At 43.8% G+C, this 22305-nt stretch overlaps 1 long non-coding RNA gene across 1 annotated transcript in view; it reads right to left on the bottom strand.

Annotated features, from left to right (window-relative positions):
• LOC141085343 (uncharacterized) overlaps positions 1 to 22305 on the bottom strand; it is a 198964-nt gene that overhangs the window by 120031 nt on the left and 56628 nt on the right. The window contains exon 3 of the long non-coding RNA XR_012231278.1: positions 13000 to 13074. This is a non-coding gene — a long non-coding RNA (uncharacterized lncRNA). The remainder of the gene's footprint in view (positions 1 to 12999; positions 13075 to 22305) is intronic.

Genomic DNA, 22305 nt, shown 5'->3' with positions numbered 1-22305 from the left:
TATTTCAGGTCCAATATATTCATCCATACATTATGGGTCCCATATAGTCCTCCATATATTATGGGTCCCATATAGTACTCCATATAGTAAAATGGATTCCACATTAAAATAAACAAATACATCTCCCCGTTCTCTCACTACTCAGGTATTTGCAGCGTCTTTTGACCCTCTGTACTGCTCAGCACTGAAGACGCGCTCTATTGACATCATCGCACCCTGTGTGCTGAGACGTCACGTAGAGCAGATGCAGAGGTGGATTGATGACAGAAGGAGTGTCAGCTGTTGTAAGGAAGAGCCTCGTCAGAAGTCGGTGAAAATTAGGAGTCTGTATTAGGGAGTAGTCAGGTTTAAATTCAATAGCAAGGATGCATCTGGTATCTGCAGTATGATGGAGTCTGGTCTGCATTCTGTATTAAGGTGAAGTCTGGTATCTGCATTAAGATGGAGTCTAATCTGGGATCTGTAATAAGGAGGAATCTGGTCTAGGGTCCGTAGTAAGGAGGAGTCTTGTCTGGGGTCTATAGTAAGGAGGAGTTTGATCTGGATCTATAGTAAGGAGGAGTTTGGTCTGGGGGTCAGTAGTAAGCATGAGTCTAGTTTGAGGTCTGTAGTAAGAAAGAGTCTGGTTTGGGGTCTGCAGTAAGGAAGTGTCTAATCTGGGGTCTTAGTAAGGAGGTGTCTGGTCTTTGTTCTGTAGTAAGGAGGAATTTGGTTTGGGGTATGTAGTTAGGAGGAGTCTAGTCTCCATACTATAGATACTACAGAATGCAGACAAGACTCCTCCTTACTACAGACCCCAAACCAGACTCTTACTTACTAAAGACCCCCAAATCAGACTCCTCCTTACTACAGACCCAGGACCAGACACCTCCTTACTATAGACATCAGGAGTCTGGTTTGGGGTCTATAGTAAGAAGGAGTCGATTCTGGGGTCTATAGTAAGGAGGAGTCTGGTCTGGGGTCTGTAGTAAGGAGGAGTCTGGTCTGGGGACTGTAGTAAGGAGGAGTCTGGTCTGAGGTCTGTAGTAAGGAGGAGTCTGGTCTGGGGTCTGTAGTAAGAAGGAGTCTGGTCTGAGGTCTGTAGTAAGGAGGAGTCTGGTCTGGGGTCTGTAGTAAGGAGGAGTCTGGTCTGGGGTCTGTAGTAAGGAGGAGTCTGGTCTAGGGTCTGTATTAAGGAGTCTGGTGTGGGGTCTGTATTAAGGAGGAGTCTAGTCTGGGGTCTGTAGTAAAAATGTGTCTGGTCTGCAGTAAAGAGGAGTCTGATCTGGGGTCTGTAGTAAAAATGTGTCTGGTCTGAGGTTTGTAGTATGGAGGAGTCTGTTCTGGGGTCTATATTAATGAGGGGTCTGGTCTGGGGTCTATAGTAAGGATGAGTCTGGTCTGGGGTCTGCAGTAAAGAGATGTCTAGTCTGTAGTAAGGTTGTGTCTGGTCTGGGGTCTTTAATAAGGTGGAGTCTGGATTGGGGTGTGTAGGAAGGAGGGGTCTGGTCTGGGGTCTGTAGTATACAGTGGGTATGGAAAGTTTTCAGACCCCTTTAAATTTTTCACTCTTTCACCGCAGCCATTTGGTAAATTCAAAAAAGTTAATTTTTTTCTCATTAATGTGCACTCTGCACCCCATCTTGACTGAAAAAAAATAGAAATGTAGAAATTTTTGTAAATTTATTAAAGAAGAAAAACTGAAATATCACATGGCCATAATTATCCAGACCTTTTGCTCAGACACTCATATTTAAGTCCCATGTTGTCCATTTCCTTATGATCCTCCTTGAGAAGGTTCTGTTCCTTCATTGGAGTCCAGCTGTGTTTAATTAAACTAATAGGACTTGATTTGTAAAGGCACACACCTGTCTATAAAAGACCACACAGCTCATAGTGCATGTCAGACCAAATGAGAATCATGAGGTCAAAGGAACTGGCCAAGGAGCTCAGAGACAGAATTGTGGCAAGGCACAGATCTGGCCAAGACTACAAAAGAATTTCTGCAGTACTCAAGGTTCCTAAGAGCACAGTGGCCTCCATAAACCTTTAGGCTGTGTTCACACGTAGGAGGTTTTTTTTGCATTTTCGCGGCAATTTTAAACACGCGATTTTGCCGCGAAAACACAAAAAAACAGCATCCCATGCAATTCTATGTGATTCCGCACATGCTGTGCTAATGCTGCGGATTTTTCCGCGGCGGAATTGCATTGTGGAAAAATACGCAGCATGTTAATTCTTTGTGCGGAATCGCGGGAAAATCCACACACATAGGAATGCATTGTTCTGCTTAATTTCCGCATGTGGCTGTGCCCACCATGCGAAAAGTAAGCAGATCATTTGCGGATGGTACCCAGGGTCTGGAGGAGAGGAGGTTCTCCTCCAGGCTCTGGGCACCATATCCCTGTAAAAATAGTATTAAAATAAAAAAATCGTCATATTCTCACCTTCCGATGTCCCTCGCAGCGTCACCAGGCCTCAGCGATGCTCCCGGCAGGTCCCGTTCCCAGCGATGCCTTGCAACAATGACCTTTGATGACGTCGCAGTCTCGCGACACCATAGCGGTCTCGCGAGACCACGACGTCATCAAAGGTCATTGTCGCAAGCTATCGCTGGGAACGGGACTTGCCGGGTGCATCGCGATGATCGGGATCGCTGCGTGGGTCATCTAAAGGTGAGAAAAACACAATTTTTTATTTTTTTTATTATTTTTAACATTAGATCTTTTTACTACTGAAGCCGCATAGGCGGCCTCAATAGTAAAACGTTGGTCAAACTCGTCAAACACTATGTTTGACGAGTGTGACCAACCTGTCAATCAGTTTTCCAAGCAATGCTACAGATCGCTTGGAAAATGTTAGCATTTTGCAAGCTAATTACGCTTGCAAATTGCTAGTTTTTCCGTGGGAAATAGGCGGGAATTTAAAATGCGGTTTTCTCGCATATTTCCCGCGGAATGGAATTTTGGAATTCCCGCAGAAATTTCCGTGGAATTTCCATACGTGTGCATATGGCCTAAATGGAAGAGATTTGAAACCACCAGAAGTCTTCCTAGACCTGGCCGTCAAGCCAAAATGAGCAATTGTGGGAGAAGAGCCTTGATGAGAGAGGTAAAGAAGATCCCCAATGTGAAGAAACCAGATTCTATCTTAATTTCCCAGACAAACATGTTATTGCAAACCAAGAATTGACTTTCAAGCTGATATACCGTATAACATACTGTGTAAGGGCCCCGTCACACACAGCGAGATCGCTAGCGAGATCGCTGATTTTGTGACGCATCAGCGATCTCTCCAGGGCTCTCGCTGTGTGTGACATCCATCAGCGACCGCCACCCCCCCCCCCCCCCCCGCCGGGTATCGGTGATCATGCAGGATCGTCCTGGGCCATTTTTTGATCGTCGGTCTCCCGTTGGCCAGCATGCATCGCTGCGTGTGGCAGCGAGAAGCCAACAATCTGCGACGCTGCACGCTGGTATGTAGGGTAAACAGTGGGTAACTAAGAGCCGCTGTCATGTCGGACGCTGTTCACACCACAGCATCCGGCAGGCAGAGGTAGTTCCACCTCCAGCCACTATAGCCTCAGTGGCGCCGGCCTGATCTTCAGGCTCTCGGGGGTTAATCCTGCTGGAGACCAGGTTGGATGGTTAGTCACGCCCACGGTCTTTAAATAGTCATGCTGGCCTATGGGCGTCGCCGATTATAGCTTGTGTTTCATACCAAGTGGTTCCGGTCTGGAGTGGAGGTGTTCAAGAGAGAGAGATTCATATCTGGTGTCGTATGATCCGTCGTTATCCTTTCTCCTTCCCATATTTGTGTTTAGTTGTGCCCTGTTCACATTACTGTTTATTCCTGTGTGTGTGCGGCGCAGTGCAGTTTAAGTTCTCCCTGTCTGTCATTATTTGTGTGGGAGCTTTGGTGGTGACTTCTCACTGGGTGGAGGGTGGAGGGTTAAGTGCAGGGCTGAGCAGGAGATAAGGAAAGGTCGGAGGCTCAGGCATTTGCACCTTCAGCAAAAACCCTGGGTTGAGGGTCAGACAGGGTTTCCCCTAGTAAAGGGACACCACAGGGGCCCCGGGTCTTTCAGCCTTAGTTGAACTTAGCCCCCGTGACAGCCGCGCGGCTCTTAGTTACCCGCTGTTTACCCTAGATACCAGCTTGCTCGCTGGTCCTGATCGCTGGTGGGTCTGTCTATGTGACAGCTCACCAGCGATCAGCCTAACTATGTCCCAGCAATCCCATCCATGTCGGATCGTTGGTGGGATCGCTGGGACATCGTTGTGTGTAACAGGGCTATAATTTATTAAAGTCTGTAACAGTGACTTGCAAGCTGATATACCATTTATCATAATGTGTTTTTATCTTTGACTATTAATGTCTGCTGATATGCTAATTGTGCATTATATTCTGGAACCAGTTTGTTGACTTCAAAAGTAGATAGGGAAAGGCTGTGAGAGTGCACTGAAGGACACTGGGTAAATCTAAAAATAGATCACATGCCTCGGGTATAAAAGACTTTTTCTTCTGGTTGGTGTCACTCTTCAGGATTACAGCAGAGGTGAGTCAGCGGAAGGGTGAGACCCTGTAATGTGCACAATCTTGGGGTAATTGCTGGGATTGTTTTGTTTGCTATTGGGTGTTTTAGTTCAATAAAGTATTGCAACACTATTTTACCCTAACCCTGCATGCTCTGTGTAGTGTTCTGCCCACGGGGAGAGAGTGCAGGCGTTCAGTGGTATGAGTCCTGGTACATGCAGTCTTGCTAAAGGCAGACGGGCCAGCGGACGAGAGCATCCACTGACCCCGTTTCTCCACACCCAATATCACTGTGGCTGAGCTCCACAGATGCAGTAGGGAGATAGTTGACTTTTGTGGAACTTTCTCCTATCACTGCAGCCCTCCACCAGTGTGGCCTTTATGGCAGAGTGGCCAAATGGAAGCCTCTCCTCAGTGCCAGACATATGAAAACCAACATAGAGTCTTGTAAAAAAACACATGAAGATAATAGAAATAAGATTCTCTGGTCTGATGATATGAAGATAGAACTTTTTGGTGATGATTCTAAGCGGTATGTGTGGAGAAAACCAGTCACTGCTCATTACCTGCCCAATGCAATCCCAACAGTGAAACATGGTGGTGGCAGCATCATGCTATGGGAGTGTTTTTCAGCTGCAGGGACAGGATGACTGGTTGCATTTGATGGAAACATGAATGTGGCCAAGTACAGACATATCCTGGATGAAAACCTCTTCCAGAGTGCTCTGGACCTCAGCCTTGGCCGAAGGTTCACCTTCCAACAAGACAATGACCCTAAGCATACAGCTAAAATAACAAAGGAGTGGCTTCAGAACAACTCTGTGACCATTCTTGACTGGCCCAGCCAGAGCCCTGACTCATACCCAATTGAGCATCTCTGGCGAGACCTGAAAATGGCTGTCCAGCAACGTTCACTATCCAACCTGACGGAACTGGAGAGGATCTACAAGGAAGAATGGCAGAGGATCCCCAAATCCAGGGGTGAAAAACTTGTTGCATCATTCTCAAGAAGAGTCATGGCTGTACTAGCTCAAAAGGGTGCTTCTACTCAATACTGAGCAAAGGGTCTGAATACTTATGACCATGTGATATTTCAGTTTTTCTATTTTAATAAACTTGCAAACATTTCTACATTTCTGTTTTTTCAGTCAAGATGGGGTGCAGAGTGTACATTAATGAGAAAAAAATGAACTTTTTTGAATCTACCAAATAGCTGCAATGAAACAAAGAGTGAAAAATTTAAAGGGTCTGATTACTTTCTATACAGGTAGCAGTGCAGCAGAGTTGTTTTGGTCATTCTTCTTTAGTCCATCCTGACAACTCACCGACACACGGCTCATCTGCTCCTGTACTGACCAGTAGTCGGACATGTTTTGTCTGCCTCATCACTGGTTGTATTGGGTTGTTTGGTGCCATTTTGCCCTACAGCTGACAGAGCGGCTCGATCCCTGGCACATTGCACTTTGGAGCTGAATATGTGCAGGCACCAATGTATCTGCTGTGAGCGGCTCAGCTCTGCTACATCTGTAGAGCAGAATTGCTGTGTATACCCGTATAATGCACATAACTGATCAGATTAGTCTTTTTTTTTTAGCCATTTTCATGGACCCGGCAGCTTTTAAATGGTTAAACACTGCAAAATCCTGTGCACCTTGCGCAGCTATTGTGGCTTAGTCTCCATTCACTGGTTCTGTATCTTTCCTCCTTCTGTTTAATTGCCGCCTTGGAGAAGCTGCCGTCTCCTCTGGTTCGCTCACCCTTTTAGCGTCGCCCGCTCTGCCACTCCTTTCCTGCCTGTGCCAGTCGGCTCCCTGTCTCTCTCTCTTTTTCTGATTTTCTCGTCTTCTTTTCGCTCCCCTTTCCCTCTTGTAACCACAGAAACCTGCCTGCGTTTGTCAGTAGACAGGTCCGACAGGGCGGCGGGCCTTTTTTCGTAAAAAAAAAATAGAAAAAGAAAAAAAAGCTGTTCGCTAGCCCAGCCTTCTACGGGCCGTGCCAGGCGGACGCCATTTCAGAGCTCCCTGACTCCGAAGCCGTACAAAATGGTGGCACCTCTCCAACTGCAGCATGGGAGCAGCTGTAGGGAGCCGTTGTCGTGCCCGGCTCTGCGCAATACTGTCTGCTAGGCCTCACCAAAAAAACAGCAGAATGACTAAAGTGAAACGATCGAACCGGAGAGAAGCTACTGAAAAGGATGCAGCAGAGCCGAGGTGGCAAGTTAACCGTTCAATGTGGCAGATTTATGTTCTGATGCGGGTTGTGCCAACTGACAAGTTTGGCTCTGCTATATCTGTCCACAAATGCACACATTTCGCTGCTTGGCTGAAGTCCCTGTCTTTTCTGACATAGTCAGGCCCTGAGGCGCAACATAATCACATCATATGTAAACATTCCATAAGGACGCCATTTTCGTGCCTCTCCTGTCCTTTTTATAAGCTTTATTAGCCAATTAGCAAAGGCAGAGGGGTCACATAACCTGTATTTGCCCTTATCATTGGAAATATGGTCCCTCTTCTTAAATCAGTCTGACAGAGTCTCCACCAGAGGTCACCGTCAGGTAGACCCATTCTAAAAAGAGCTTTAGCGTATATGGTCACTCCATATTCCCTTGCCCCAATGGGTCATGAAGTTTACATGGGCATTTTCTGGCCTATATTTGCCCTTTTCATTGGTAATAGGGTCCCTGTTCTTAACGCAGTCTGACAATGTCTCCACCAGAGGTCATCGTCAAGGAAGACCTGTTTCAATAACGGCTCTAGCGTATATGGTCACTCCATGTTCTCTGTCCCCAATGAGTCATGAAGTGTATATGGCCATTTTTTTCCCTGTATTTGCCATTTTCATTGATCCCTGTTCTTAAATCAGTCTGATAGTGTCTCCACCAAAGGTTGTCAAGGAAGACATGTTCTAATAACAGCTCTAGTGTATATAGTCACTCCTTGTTCCCTATTCCTGTTGAGTGATGAAGTGTACATGCAAATTTTCCAGCCCGTATTTGCCCTTTTCATTAGTAACATGGTTCCTATTCTTAAATCAGTCTGACAATGTCTCCACCAGAGGTCGTCATCAAGGAAGACCTGTTCCAATAAAGGCTCTCGCGTATATGGTCACCCCATGTTCTCTGTTCCCAATGGGTCATGAAGTGTACATTGGCATTTTCTGGCCCATATTTGCCTTTTTCATTGGTAATATGTTTACTATTTTTAAATCAGTCTGATAGTGTCTTCACCAGAGGTTACCAAGGAATACCTGTTCTAATAGTAGCTCTTGCGTATATGGCCACCTCTATGTTCTCTGTTCCCCATGGGTCATGAAATGTGCATGGCCATTTTCTGGTCCGTATTTGCCCTTTTCATTGATAATATGGCCCCTATTCTTAAATCAGCCTTATAAGCATCTCCACCAGATTTGCCATCAAAGACCTGTTCCAATAATGGCTCTAGCATATATGGTCACTCCATATTCCCTGTGCCTGATGGGTCATCAGGGCATATTCTGGCCAAAAATGTCAATTGAAACAATATGACCGCCATTATCAGTTTTCACATTTTGTCACACAGCTTTTCTCCTTTGTCCTGAGTGGAAGAGTTCCTGGTGCAGTCATACCCCTCAACTATATTGTAAAATGAGTTGCAAAGTGGGCAAGACAAAATATGCATAAAATGGGCCCCACCCCTTGAAGACTAAGGGCGGGGCTAAAAGTGAACGGTAAATAAAGATGTTAATGTTGAGAGAAATGTGAACCACCTGCTATGATTTTATTACTATATGCGCTTTTTTTTATTTTAAAGCTGCTGCTTACTGTAACTAAACGGAATCCTTCGTTCCTTAAAGGGTGAATGCCGTTTTAAATTTTTTAACAGAAATCAGTAGTACATGTGTAAAAATGAAACTTGGTAATATATCTTATCAGAGAAAACTGCTTCTTTCTCCTCCTGGACTGATTGTTCACTCTCAGTTCACGGATAAAGTTTTGCAGTGAATACAGATTTATACATTACTGAGATAGGAGATGACAGTTGCTATTTGAAGTTCTAAGGAGGAGGGAGGGGAAGGAGGAAGAAGGAGGAGCTAGAGGCAAAGACAGGTACTCTGTTGAAATGACAGTTACAGTTTAAACTTCAAACTTGCCTCTAGCCCCTCCCCTTTCCATAGAACTTTATTAAAAGTAACAGTTATCTCCTGTCTCAGTATTCTCTCTGGTTTGATAGAGAAAGATCAGTCCAAGACAGAAAAGAAGCATATTTCTTTAGTAAGATATATTACAAAGTTGCTTATTCTCATGTGCACTATTGATTTCTGAAATAAGCAAATTAAAGCGACTGTTACACTTTAAATTCACTTTCAGAAACTCACCCTGATGATTTCCAGCTCAAACAAAGCATGTACAGTGAATTAGGTCAGTAGCTGTAGGAATTGGCTATGTCTAGGTTTCCATTCACTAACAGAAAACACAAAAACAGTGAAGAATTGAAATACAAATAAAATTGAACTTTTCAATTCGTTACTTGGAAAACCCCTCTAAGCACAGGCCAAACTTCCCGGCAGCGGGTATTTCCAGATTTGTGCCCTGTACACAGGCTGGCAGTGAGATGGCAGTATAAAGGCATCTGGAAGCAAAGCACGCTTTTAGTTGGTGGGGGAAGGGTCACAAGCTGGGGTAGGGGTTGTGGGGGAGGTTTGTTATTGAGACGGACTAGGGTCAAAGGTGACAACATCCCAGCTGCAGACAGTCTGGGACTGCAGACAAGGTCAAAAGGCAAGCAGAGGTCAGAGGGGCTGAGCAGACAGCAGCTGAAGCCTCCTCTACCACATCAGCTAGGAAGTCACCTTTAACCTGCTCAGCCTGTCCTATCTATCTGCATGGTTCTGCTGGATATAGAGACCCCCGGGGACTGGCAGCATACCCTCTTTGTGTGACACAATGCAGAAATAGGGGGGTGAGAAAAACCTCTGCCCACATGGCATTCCTCCCGAACGACAATGACGGTCACCATCACTGACACATACCCTAATGACCATGACTAAAAAAGAAGCGCAGGAAGCAGCTGCTGTGAGGCCCAATAGCTACGGGGGACCCCCTCCTGTCACACATAAGTGTAGTGAGTAATGAGTGTGGGCAATGGAAAGGGGCGGCACTTGTGGCATTATCCCTGCACTTTGCCATTACTGTGTGCATTATCCCTATACTGTGACATTACTGTGTGCATTATCCCTGTCCTGTGACATTACTGTGCGCATTATCCCTATGCTGTGATATCACTGTGCACTGTGTGCATTATCCTTGTACTGTGACACCACTGTGTGCATTATCCCTATACTGTGACATTGCTGTGTGCATTATCCTTGTCCTGTGACACCAATGTGCACTGTGTGCATTATCCTTGTACTGTGACACCACTGTGTGCATTATCCCTATACTGTGACATTGCTGTGTGCATTATCCCTGTCCTGTGACACCAATGTGCACTGTGTGCATTATCCTTGTACTGTGACACCACTGTGTGCATTATCCCTATACTGTGACATTACTGTGTGTATTATCCCTGTACTGTGACATTACTGTGTGCATTATCTCTGTACTGTGACATCACTGTGTGCATTATCCCTATACTGTGACATTACTGTTTGAATTGTCCCTACACTGTGACATTACTGTGTGCATTATCACTGTACTGTTCACCACTGTGTGCATTATCCCTATACTGTGACATTACTGTGTGTATTATCCCTGTACTGTGACACCACTGTGTGCATTATCCCTATACTGTGACATTACTGTGTGTATTATCCCTGTACTGTGACATTACTGTGTGCATTATCCCTGTACTGTGACATCACTGTGTGCATTATCCCTGTACTGTGACATCACTGTGTCCATTATCCCTATACTGTGACATTACTGTTTGAATTGTCCCTACACTGTGACATTACTGTGTGCATTATCACTGTACTGTTCACCACTGTGTAAACTATCAATGTACTGTGACATCACTGTGTGCATTATCCCTGTACTGTGACATCACTGTGCATTATCCTTGTACTGTGACATCACTGTGTGCATTATCCCTATACTGACACCACTGTGTGTATTATCCCTGTACTGTGATACCACTGTATGCATTATCCCTATACTGTGACATTACTGTGTGTATTATTATCCCTGTACTGTGACATCACTGTGTGCATTATCCCTGTACTGTGACATCACTGTGTGCATTATCCCTATACTGTGACATCACTGTGTCCATTATCCCTATACTGTGACATTACTGTTTGAATTGTCCCTACACTGTGACATTACTGTGTGCATTATCACTGTACTGTTCACCACTGTGTAAACTATCAATGTACTGTGACATCACTGTGTGCATTATCCCTGTACTGTGACATCACTGTGCATTATCCTTGTACTGTGACATCACTGTGTGCATTATCCCTATACTGACACCACTGTGTGTATTATCCCTGTACTGTGATACCACTGTATGCATTATCCCTATACTGTGACATTACTGTGTGTATTATTATCCCTGTACTGTGACATCACTGTGTGCATTATCCCTGTACTGTGACATCACTGTGTGCATTATCCCTATACTGTGACATTACTGTTTGCATTGTCCCTACACTGTGACATCACTGTGTGCATTATCCCTGTACTGTGACATCACTGTGCATTATCCTTGTACTGTGACATCACTATGTGCATTATCTTTATACTGTGACATGACTGTGTGCATTATCCCTATACTATGACATCACTGTGTGTATTATCCCTGTACTGTGACACCACTGTGTGCATTATCCCTGTACTGTCACATTACTGTGTGCATTATTCTTATACTGTTACATCACTGTGGGCATTATCCCTGTACTGTGACATTACTGTGTGCATTATCCCTGTACTGTGACATAACTGTGTGCATTGTCCCTACACTGTGACGTTACTGTGTGCATTATCCCTATACTGTGACATTACTGTGTGTATTATCCCTGTACTGTGACATCACTGTGTGCATTATCCCTGTACGGTGACATCACTGTGTGCATTATTCCTGCACCGTGACATCCCTGTGTGCATTATCCCTGTACTGTGACATCACTGTGTGAATTATCCCTGTACTGTGACATTACTGTGTGCATTATTCCCTCACCGTGACATCACTGTTTGCATTATCCCTGTACTGTGACATCACTGTGTGCATTACACCTGTACTGTGAGATCACAATCAGCTGTGATCAGATTATGACTAGTTACCAGTGGTCTTCTCTCCCTTAGGCTATGTGCACACGTAATTTCTAGAGCTGCGGATTTTGAAAAATCCGCATCTGAAAAAGACCTGCGGTTTACCTGCGGATTATCCTGCGGTTTTCCCCTGCGGTTTCACACCTCTACAATGGAGAAGGTGTGAAACCACAGTGAATTCCGCACAAAGAATTGACATGCTGCGGATTGTAACCCGCAGCAAATCCGCGCGGAAAAATCCGCAGCATGTGCACAGCGTTTTTCAGTTTACCATTGAAAACAATGGTACTGTACAACGCACCTAAATCTGCTGCGGACCCACAGGGCCAGAAACGCTACAAATCCGCAGCAGAATCCGCACCGTGTGCACATAGCCTTAGGGATTTCAGGTCAATTCAAGACATTGAACAGATATTGCACTGACTCATATGAACTATCAAGTCCATACGTTATTATCGGATGTTACATTGATTCCTTTCCCTTGTAGGGACCTGGAATATAGAGTGATACATTGTTAGAAGCCGCCGCGGGGCGAGTAGGAGAGGTCATTATAGGCTCTGGATATAAACATGTCCGCTGCTGTGAATCAACGATCGCATGTGACACCGCAAATGTTCAAGTTTCCTACAGTGCCTCCACTGGAGAAATGAAGTATTACACTTTTCTATATGATCTTACGGATGCTCCATAGGAAATGAGACAACTTTTCTCACCACCCCTCAAATATACGCGCCCGCATCTTTTAATTCAGTGTTACCAAATGGCGTCTACTGTTAGGTTTCAGCCGTCCATCCCATGTAGAGATCGGGGGCAGCATCTGAGCCTCAATATCCACTTTTACCAGCCAAATAGGAACATATTTGCACCATAATTGCAGGTTGTGTTACCCTAAGAGCAGGGCTGATGCTGACCAGACTCAGCCATGAGTGAGCTCAGCTATCATGATCTTCAGGGGGGAAAGTGTCCAGTAGCCGAACCACCAACCACCATAGCAAAAAGTCTAACTTCACCGTCCACAATTTACCGTACTAACAGTCCAAACACTTCATAGTCCGGACTACCAGGACGTCACCTCTACATGCCATAGCCATACAGTGCCAGGGACAAAGATGGAAATACAGGAGAAGCACCACTGCAGCCCTCACATAGGATATAAGGCACACGTCACATGAAAAGCGCTATGGAATAAATGCTGCTATAATAATAATAATAGCAATTATGATAATGTTACCTACCTCATAGCAAGGAGGGAAGCTCCAGTACAAGACATTTGTGAGTTCTGGGCAAGTGCAGAGTATTATCTTCTATTTCTAAACAAAAGAAAAGAAAATACGTCACTGTGTACATGCAGCACAATAGTGATCCTGAGTCACATCCTGTATTATACTCCAGAGCTGCACTTACTATTCTGCTGGTGCAGTCACTGTGTACATACATTCCATTACTGATCCTGAGTTACATCCTGTATTATACTCCAGAGCTGCACTTACTATTCTGCTGGTGCAGTCACTGTGTACATACATTACATTACTGATCCTGAGTTACATCCTGTATTATACTCCAGAGCTGCACTCACTATTCTGCTGGTGCAGTCACTGTGTACATACATTACTGATCCTGTACTGATCCTGAGTTACATCCTGTATTATACTCCAGAGCTGCACTCACTATTCTGCTGGTGCAGTCACTGTGTACATACATTACATTACTGATCCTGTACTGATCCTGAGTTACATCCTGTATTATACTCCAGAGCTGCACTTACTATTCTGCTGGTGCAGTCACTGTGTACATACATTCCATTACTGATCCTGAGTTACATCCTGTATTATACTCCAGAGCTGCACTTACTATTCTGCTGGTGCAGTCAATGTGTACATACATTACATTACTGATCCTGAGTTACATCCTGTATTATACTCCAGAGCTGCACTCACTATTCTGCTGGTGCAGTCACTGTGTACATACATTACATTACTGATCCTGAGTCACATCCTGTATTATACTCCAGAGCTGCACTTACTATTCTGCTGGTGCAGTCACTGTGTACATACATTCCATTACTGATCCTGAGTTACATCCTGTATTATACTCCAGAGCTGCACTTACTATTCTGCTGGTGCAGTCAATGTGTACATACATTACATTACTGATCCTGAGTTACATCCTGTATTATACTCCAGAGCTGCACTCACTATTCTGCTGGTGCAGTCACTGTGTACATACATTACATTACTGATCCTGAGTCACATCCTGTATTATACTCCAGAGCTGCACTTACTATTCTGCTGGTGCAGTCACTGTGTACATACATTCCATTACTGATCCTGAGTTACATCCTGTATTATACTCCAGAGCTGCACTTACTATTCTGCTGGTGCAGTCAATGTGTACATACATTACATTACTGATCCTGAGTTACATCCTGTATTATACTCCAGAGCTGCACTTAATATGGAAAATAATTCCAGCATCCAGATCAGTAATTAGATTAAATAATTTTTTATTCTTTAATTCCAAAATTTAAAAAAATCATAAGATTCTCCATCATGATAAGAGACGCATCAGGACGTGTAGTTGGACGCGTTTCGGACAAAAAACCAGTCCTTATTCTAAGACTGGTTGTCTTAGAATAAGGACTGTTTTTTTGTCCAAAACGCGTCCAACTACACGTCCTGATGCGTCTCTTATCATGATGGAGAATCTTATGATTTTTTTAAATTTTGGAATAAAGGAATAAAAAATTTTTTAATCTAATTACTGATCTGGATGCTGGAATTTTTTTCCATATTACGCTTTGCTGCAGAGGGATCCTGTTTCCACATTCCGTGCACCGATCGGACTTATAGCTGTCTTCTTTGGGGTGAGCTGAAAAAATTTTCTTTTTTTACCTTCCAGAGCTGCACTTACTATTCTGCTGGTGCAGTCACTGTGTACATACATTACATTACTGATCCTGTACTGATGATCCTGAGTTATATCCTGTATCATACTCCAGAGCTGCACTCACTATTCTTCTGCTGCAGTCACTGTGTACATACATTACATTACTGATCCTGAGTTACATCCTGTATTATACTCCAGAGCTGCACTCATTATTCTGCTGGTGCAGTCACTGTGTACATACATTACATTACTGATCCTGTACTGATGATCCTGAGTTATATCCTGTATCATACTCCAGAGCTGCACTCACTATTCTGCTGCTGCAGTCACTGTGTACATACATTACTGATCCTCAGTTACATCCTGTATTATACTCCAGAGCTGCATTCACTATTCTCCTGGTGCAATCACTGTGTACATACATTAAATTACTGATCCTGAGTTACATCCTGTATTACAGTATATCCCAGAGCTGCACTCACTATTCTGCTGGTGCAGTCACTGTGTACATACATTACATTACTGATCCTGAGTTACATCCTGTATTGTACTCCAGAGCTGCACTCACTATTCTGCTGGTGGATTCACTGTGTACATACATTACATTACTGATCCTGTACTGATCCTGAGTTACATCCTGTATTATACCCCAGAGCTGCACTCACTATTCTGTTGGTGCAGTCACTGTGTGCATACATTACTTCTCCTGTAGTGATCCTGAGTTACATCCTGTATTATACTCCAGAGCTGCACTCACTATTCTGCTGGTGCACTCACTGTGTACATACATTACATTACTGATCCTGAGTTACATCCTGTATTATACTACAGAGCTGCACTCGCTATTCTTCTTGTGCAGTCACTGTGTACATACATTACATCACTGATCCAGAGTTACATCCTGTGTTATACTCCAGAGCTGCACTCACTATTCTGCTGGTGCAGTCACTGTGTACATACATTACATTACAGATCCTGTACTGATCCTGAGTTACATCCTGTATTATACTCCAGAGCTGCACTCACTATTCTGCTGGTGCAGTCACTGTGTACATACATTACATTACTGATCCTGTACTGATCCTGAGTTACATCCTGTATTATACTCCAGAGCTGTACTCACTATTCTGCTGGTGCAGTCACTGTGTACATACATTACATTACTGATCCTGAGTTACATCCTGTATTATACCCCAGAGCTGCACTCACTATTCTGCTGGTGCAGTCACTGTGTACATACATTACATTACTGATCCTGTACTGATCCTGAGTTACATCCTGTATTATACTCCAGAGCTGCACTCACTATTCTGCTGGTGCAGTCACTGTGTACATACATTACATTACTGATCCTGAGTTACATCCTGTATTATACTCCAGAGCTGCACTCACTATTCTGTTGGTGCAGTCACTGTGTGCATACATTACTTCTCCTGTAGTGATCCTGAGTTACATCCTGTATTATACTCCAGAGCTGCACTCACTATTCTGCTGGTGCACTCACTGTGTACATACATTACATTACTGATCCTGAGTTACATCCTGTATTATACTACAGAGCTGCACTCGCTATTCTTCTTGTGCAGTCACTGTGTAATACATTACATTACTGATCCTGAGTTACATCCTGTATTATACTCCAGAGCTGCACTCACTATTTTTCTGGTGCAGTCACTGTATACATACATTACATTACTGATCCTGAGTTACATCCTGTATTATAATCCAGAGCTGCACTCACTATTCTGCTGGTGCAGTCACTGTGTACATACATTACATTCCTGATCCTGTACTGATGATACTGAGTTAAATCCTGTATTACACTCCAGAGCTGCACTCACTATTATGCTGGTGCAGTCACTGTGTACATACTTTACTGATCCTCAGTTACATCCTGTATTATACTCCAGAGCTGCATTCACTATTCTTCTGGTGCAATCACTGTGTACATACATAACTGATCCTGAGTTACATCCTGTATTATATCCCAGAGCGGCACTCACTATTCTAATGGTGCAGTCACTGTGTACATATATTACATTACTGATCCTGTACTGATCCTGAGTTACATCTTGCATTATACTCCAGAGCTGCACTCACTATTCTGCTGGTGCAGTCACTGTGTACATACATTACATTACTGATCCTGAGTTAGATCTTGTATTATACTCCAGAGCTGCACTCACTATTCTGCTGGTGCAGTCACTGTGTACATACATTACATTACTGATCCAGAGTTACAGCCTGTATTATACTCCAGAGCTGCACTCACTATTCTGCTGGTGCAGTCACTGTGTACATACATTACTGATCCTCAGTTACATCCTGTATTATACTCCAGAGCTGCACTCACTATTCTGCTGGTGCAGTCACTGTGTACATACATTACATTACTGATCCTGAGATACATCCTGTATTATATTCCAGAGCTGTACTCACTATTCTGCTGGTGCAGTCACTGTGTACATACATTACATTACTGATCCTGAGTTACATCCTGTATTATACCTCAGAGCTGCACTAGCTATTCTTCTGGTGCAGTCACTGTGTACATACATTACATCACTGATCCTGAGTTACATCCTGTATTAAACTCCAGAGCTGCACTCACTATTCTGCTGGTGCAGTCACTGTGTACATACATTACAAAACTGATCCTGAGTTACATCCTGTATTATAGTCCAGAGCTGCACTCACTATTCTTCTGGTGCAGTCACTGTGTACATACATTACATTACTGATCCTGAGTTACATCCTGTATTAAACTCCAGAGCTGCACTCACTATTCTGCTGGTGCAGTCACTGTGTACATACATTACATTACTGATCCTGAGTTACATCCTGTATTATACCCCAGAGCTGCACTCACTATTCTGCTGGTGCAGTCACTGTGTACATACATTACATTACATTACAGATCCTGTACTGATCCTGAGTTACATCCTGTATTATACTCCAGAGCTGCACTCACTATTCTGCTGGTGCAGTCACTGTGTACATACATTACATTACTGATCCTGAGTTACATCCTGTATTATACCCCAGAGCTGCACTCACTATTCTGCTGGTGCAGTCACTGTGTACATACATTACATTACAGATCCTGTACTGATCCTGAGTTACATCCTGTATTATACTCCAGAGCTGCACTCACTATTCTGCTGGTGCAGTCACTGTGTACATACATTACATTACTGATCCTGAGTTACATCCTGTATTACACTCCAGAGCTGCACTCACTATTCTGCTGGTGCAGTCACTGTGTACATACATACATTACATTACTGATCCTGAGTTAGATCCTGTATTATACTCCAGATCTGCACTCACTATTCTGCTGGTGCAGTCACTGTGTACATACATTACATTACTGATCCTGAGTTACATCCTGTATTATACTTCAGAGCTGCACTCACTATTCTGCTGGTGCAGTCACTGTGTACATACATTACTGATCCTGAGCTACATCCTGTATTATACCCCAGAGCTGCACTCACTATTCTGCTGGTGCAGTCACTGTGTACATACATTACATTACAGATCCTGTACTGATCCTGAGTTACATCCTGTATTATACTCCAGAGCTGCACTCACTATTCTGCTGGTGCAGTCACTGTGTACATACATTACATTACTGATCCTGAGTTACATCCTGTATTACACTCCAGAGCTGCACTCACTATTCTGCTGGTGCAGTCACTGTGTACATACATACATTACATTACTGATCCTGAGTTAGATCCTGTATTATACTCCAGATCTGCACTCACTATTCTGCTGGTGCAGTCACTGTGTACATACATTACATTACTGATCCTGAGTTACATCCTGTATTATACTTCAGAGCTGCACTCACTATTCTGCTGGTGCAGTCACTGTGTACATACATTACTGATCCTGAGCTACATCCTGTATTATACTCCAGAGCTGAACTCACTATTCTGCTGGTGCAGTCACTGTGTACATACATTACTGATCCTCAGTTACATCCTGTATTATACTCCAGAGCTGCACTCACTATTCTGCTGGTGCAGTCACTGTGTACATACATTACATTACTGATCCTCAGTTACATCCTGTATTATACTCCAGAGCTGTACTCATTATTCTGCTGGTGCAGTCACTGTGTACATACATTACATTACTGATCCTGAGTTACATCCTGTATTATACCTCAGAGCTGTACTCGCTATTCTTCTGGTGCAGTCACTGTGTGCATACATTACATTACTGATCCAGAGTTACATCCTGTATTATACTCCAGAGCTGCACTCACTATTCTGCTGGTGCAGTCACTGTGTACATACATTACATTACTGATCCTGTACTGATCCTGAGTTACATCCTGTATTATACTCCAGAGCTGCACTCACTATTCTGCTGGTGCAGTCACTGTGTACATACATTACATTACTGATCCTGTACTGATCCTGAGTTACATCCTGTATTATACTCCAGAGCTGAACTCACTATTCTGCTGGTGCAGTCACTGTGTACATACATTACATTACTCATCCTGAGTTACATCCTGTATTATACTCCAGAGCTGCACTCACTATTCTGCTGGTGCAGTCACTGTGTACATACATTACTGATCCTGAGTTACATCCTGTTTTATACTGCAGAGCTGCACTCTCTATTCTGCTGGTGCAGTCACTGTGTACATACATTACATTACTGATCCTGAGTTACATCCTGTATTATACCCCAGAGCTGCACTCACTATTCTGCTGGTGCAGTCACTGTGTACATACATTACTGATCCTGAGTTACATCCTGTATTATACCCCAGAGCTGTACTCACTATTCTGCTGGTGCAGTCACTGTGTACATACATTACATTACTGATCCTGTACTGATCCTAAGTTACATCCTGTATTATACTCCAGAGCTGAACTCACTATTCTGCTGGTGCAGTCACTGTGTACATACATTACATTACTGATCCTGAGTTACATCCTGTATTATACCTCAGAGCTGTACTCGCTATTCTTCTGGTGCAGTCACTGTGTGCATACATTACATTACTGATCCAGAGTTACATCCTGTATTATACTCCAGAGCTGCACTCACTATTCTGCTGGTGCAGTCACTGTGTACATACATTACATTACTGATCCTGAGTTACATCCTGTATTATACCTCAGAGCTGTACTCGCTATTCTTCTGGTGCAGTCACTGTGTACATACATTACATTACTGATCCAGAGTTACATCCTGTATTATACTCCAGAGCTGCACTCACTATTCTGCTGGTGCAGTCACTGTGTACATACATTACACTACTGATCCTGTACTGATCCTGAGTTACATCCTGTATTATACTCCAGAGCTGCACTCACTATTCTGCTGGTGCAGTCACTGTGTACATGCGTTAGTTTGAGCATTCTACTCCGCTCTGCTGTGGACACATTGGAAACAGAATTGTGGTATGATCCTGTTGTATAACTGTCATGTACAATGTACATGATCTAATGGATTTATAGTAATGAGGGGCAGGCACATTTCGTAGGCCGGACCCTCTGTTTCTCCACTGTGTGCAAGGTGTTTCCTGTCGATTTTTTCCTACCCTGGACATGATTTACACTGCTCTGAAGAATGCTGAAAATGTATTCTTAGAAGGTGAAAGATTTAGGGAGTTTTCAACAGAACCCAGGATGTGCAGCCATCTGCAGCCTTCAGAGGAGGATACATAACCTGCCAATGAATGGCCGCTCAGTATAACCTCCCCGTGGCCAAGTGCAACTTCTGAACGTGCAGCCCAATGGCCACAGCGCCATAAAGACTGCTGTACCACAAGTATAGGCTATAGGGGGATCCGAAGGGTACGAAAGGGTTCTCCCATTTCCAGTTTCTTCTTTGTGCGTTGATCATGATTGACATCTAACTGGTGAAACTGTTACCTCCGACTCAGCTGTATAGCGCAGCCGGCACCTGTGCCACGTGGAGCAGGCTTACGTTGAGTACAGCTCCATGTACCTAGCACACTCATCCGCCGTGTAGAGAACTGGGACCCCAGACGCCATGGGTTCTGGCATTCGTTGGGTGCCGGTGCTAAAGCTGGCCATATGTCTTGCATACTTGTCACTTCCTCTAGGCAGATTCCTTGAAATTTGACATATGGAAATAAAAAGGCTGCCAAAAAACAAGTTTCAGGAAAGAAAAAGCTTAAAAAGAAAAACTCTTAAAGTGTATGAGGTTTTTTTCACATAGATTTTCAAATTCCATGTAAAGACCAAAAATCAGTGTGAACGTATCCCTAAATCTGTTTCAAAACCTCTTTAAAAAAAAGACTCATCAAAAAACTTCCCAAAACTGAAGTTTCATCATTTTTGAACGTTTAATTGAAAAAAAAACAAAAAAACAATGTGAACAATTGGTGTCGGACTGGGGTGCCAAGGGCCCACCAGTAACATCAACCCCAGGGCCTCACTTTTCAACTACTGCAAATCTGACTTTATCCTCACTCACAAATTTCTGTAGCAATAAACTGGGTAGATTGTTAAATAAATAAGTAGATACATAAATAAGTAGATAAATAAATAAGATGGTGATTCAAGCACTGCTCATATAAGAGGGTTGTGGCCCATCAGAGGATTCTCCTGTTCTCCCGTGGACCAGTCCGAGCCAGAGGACAATGCTTAAAGGTCTTCACACATGGAACCTTTTTACTGAGTTTTCTGAGTAGAAAACACAAAGTTGTTTTATGGAAATTTTGGAGCAGAAACTTCAGAGGAAAAGGAGCAGAAACTCTTTTGAGAAGTTTTGAATTTTGCAGGAGGATTTGGAGACTTTCCGCTCAGTTTCGGAGGAATCCTTTCCGGTGAGCCACGTCTCCAGTATATCCGCCTGACTAATAGGGCTATAATATGTTCAAGTGAAGTTCAATCTAAAGCACGTCGGCGACCTCATTACATCGGTCGGGGCACTTCTGGCCCTTTGACTGCCGGGGAATTAAAGCTAAATGCATTAAGCGATATGATGAATGCACTTTACTTATCCGGGGCTAAATCATCATTATGGCTACGCAGCGCCGTAAGAAGTGGAGACCTCGGCTCGCAGCTTACGGGAATCAGCCTCATGGATCGCTCGCCATATCATCAGCCATCGTATCGTGGACCAGAACCCATCACGTGCCGACAACGGCAGTCAGGACATGCAGGGAGTTGTAGTTTCACAACAGCTTCCCACTATTCTAGAGGATAACCCTTAGGCCGGGCTCACACATGCGAGAAACACGGAGGTCTCGCATGTTAATACCCGTCACTGCCGCCGGCACTCAGGAGCGGAGCGTGCGGCTCCATGTATTGCTATGCAGCCGCACGCTCCGCTCCCGAGTGCCGGCGGCAGTGCCGGATATTAACATGCGAGACCTCCATGTTTCTCGCACGTGTGATCCCGGCCTTATTGTTTTTCTATGCAGAAAATATACCGTACGATATCCACAGAATAGTGCCGTAACAGCCTATAAAAAATAAAGAAAAGAAGCCGCACAATCCCAATGACAGTGCCCTTGTCAAAACGGTCGCAAAAAATCCCGCCAAAAATACCAGAGCGCCCCAATCAAAATTTATATTTTTTTTTAAGTCACTTTTCAGGATCAAAAATTTTTAGCAAAATCCCAAACTGCTTTATTTATTTAAAACATTATTTTT

Source organism: Dendrobates tinctorius, unplaced genomic scaffold, assembly GCF_039654945.1.
Source record: "Dendrobates tinctorius isolate UK_male_01 unplaced genomic scaffold, ASM3965494v1 ptg000028l, whole genome shotgun sequence".
Classification (NCBI taxonomy): Eukaryota; Metazoa; Chordata; class Amphibia; order Anura; family Dendrobatidae; genus Dendrobates; species Dendrobates tinctorius.
The sequence above is the reverse complement of the archived record's forward strand: the minus strand, read 5'-3'. Positions and strand labels throughout refer to the sequence as shown.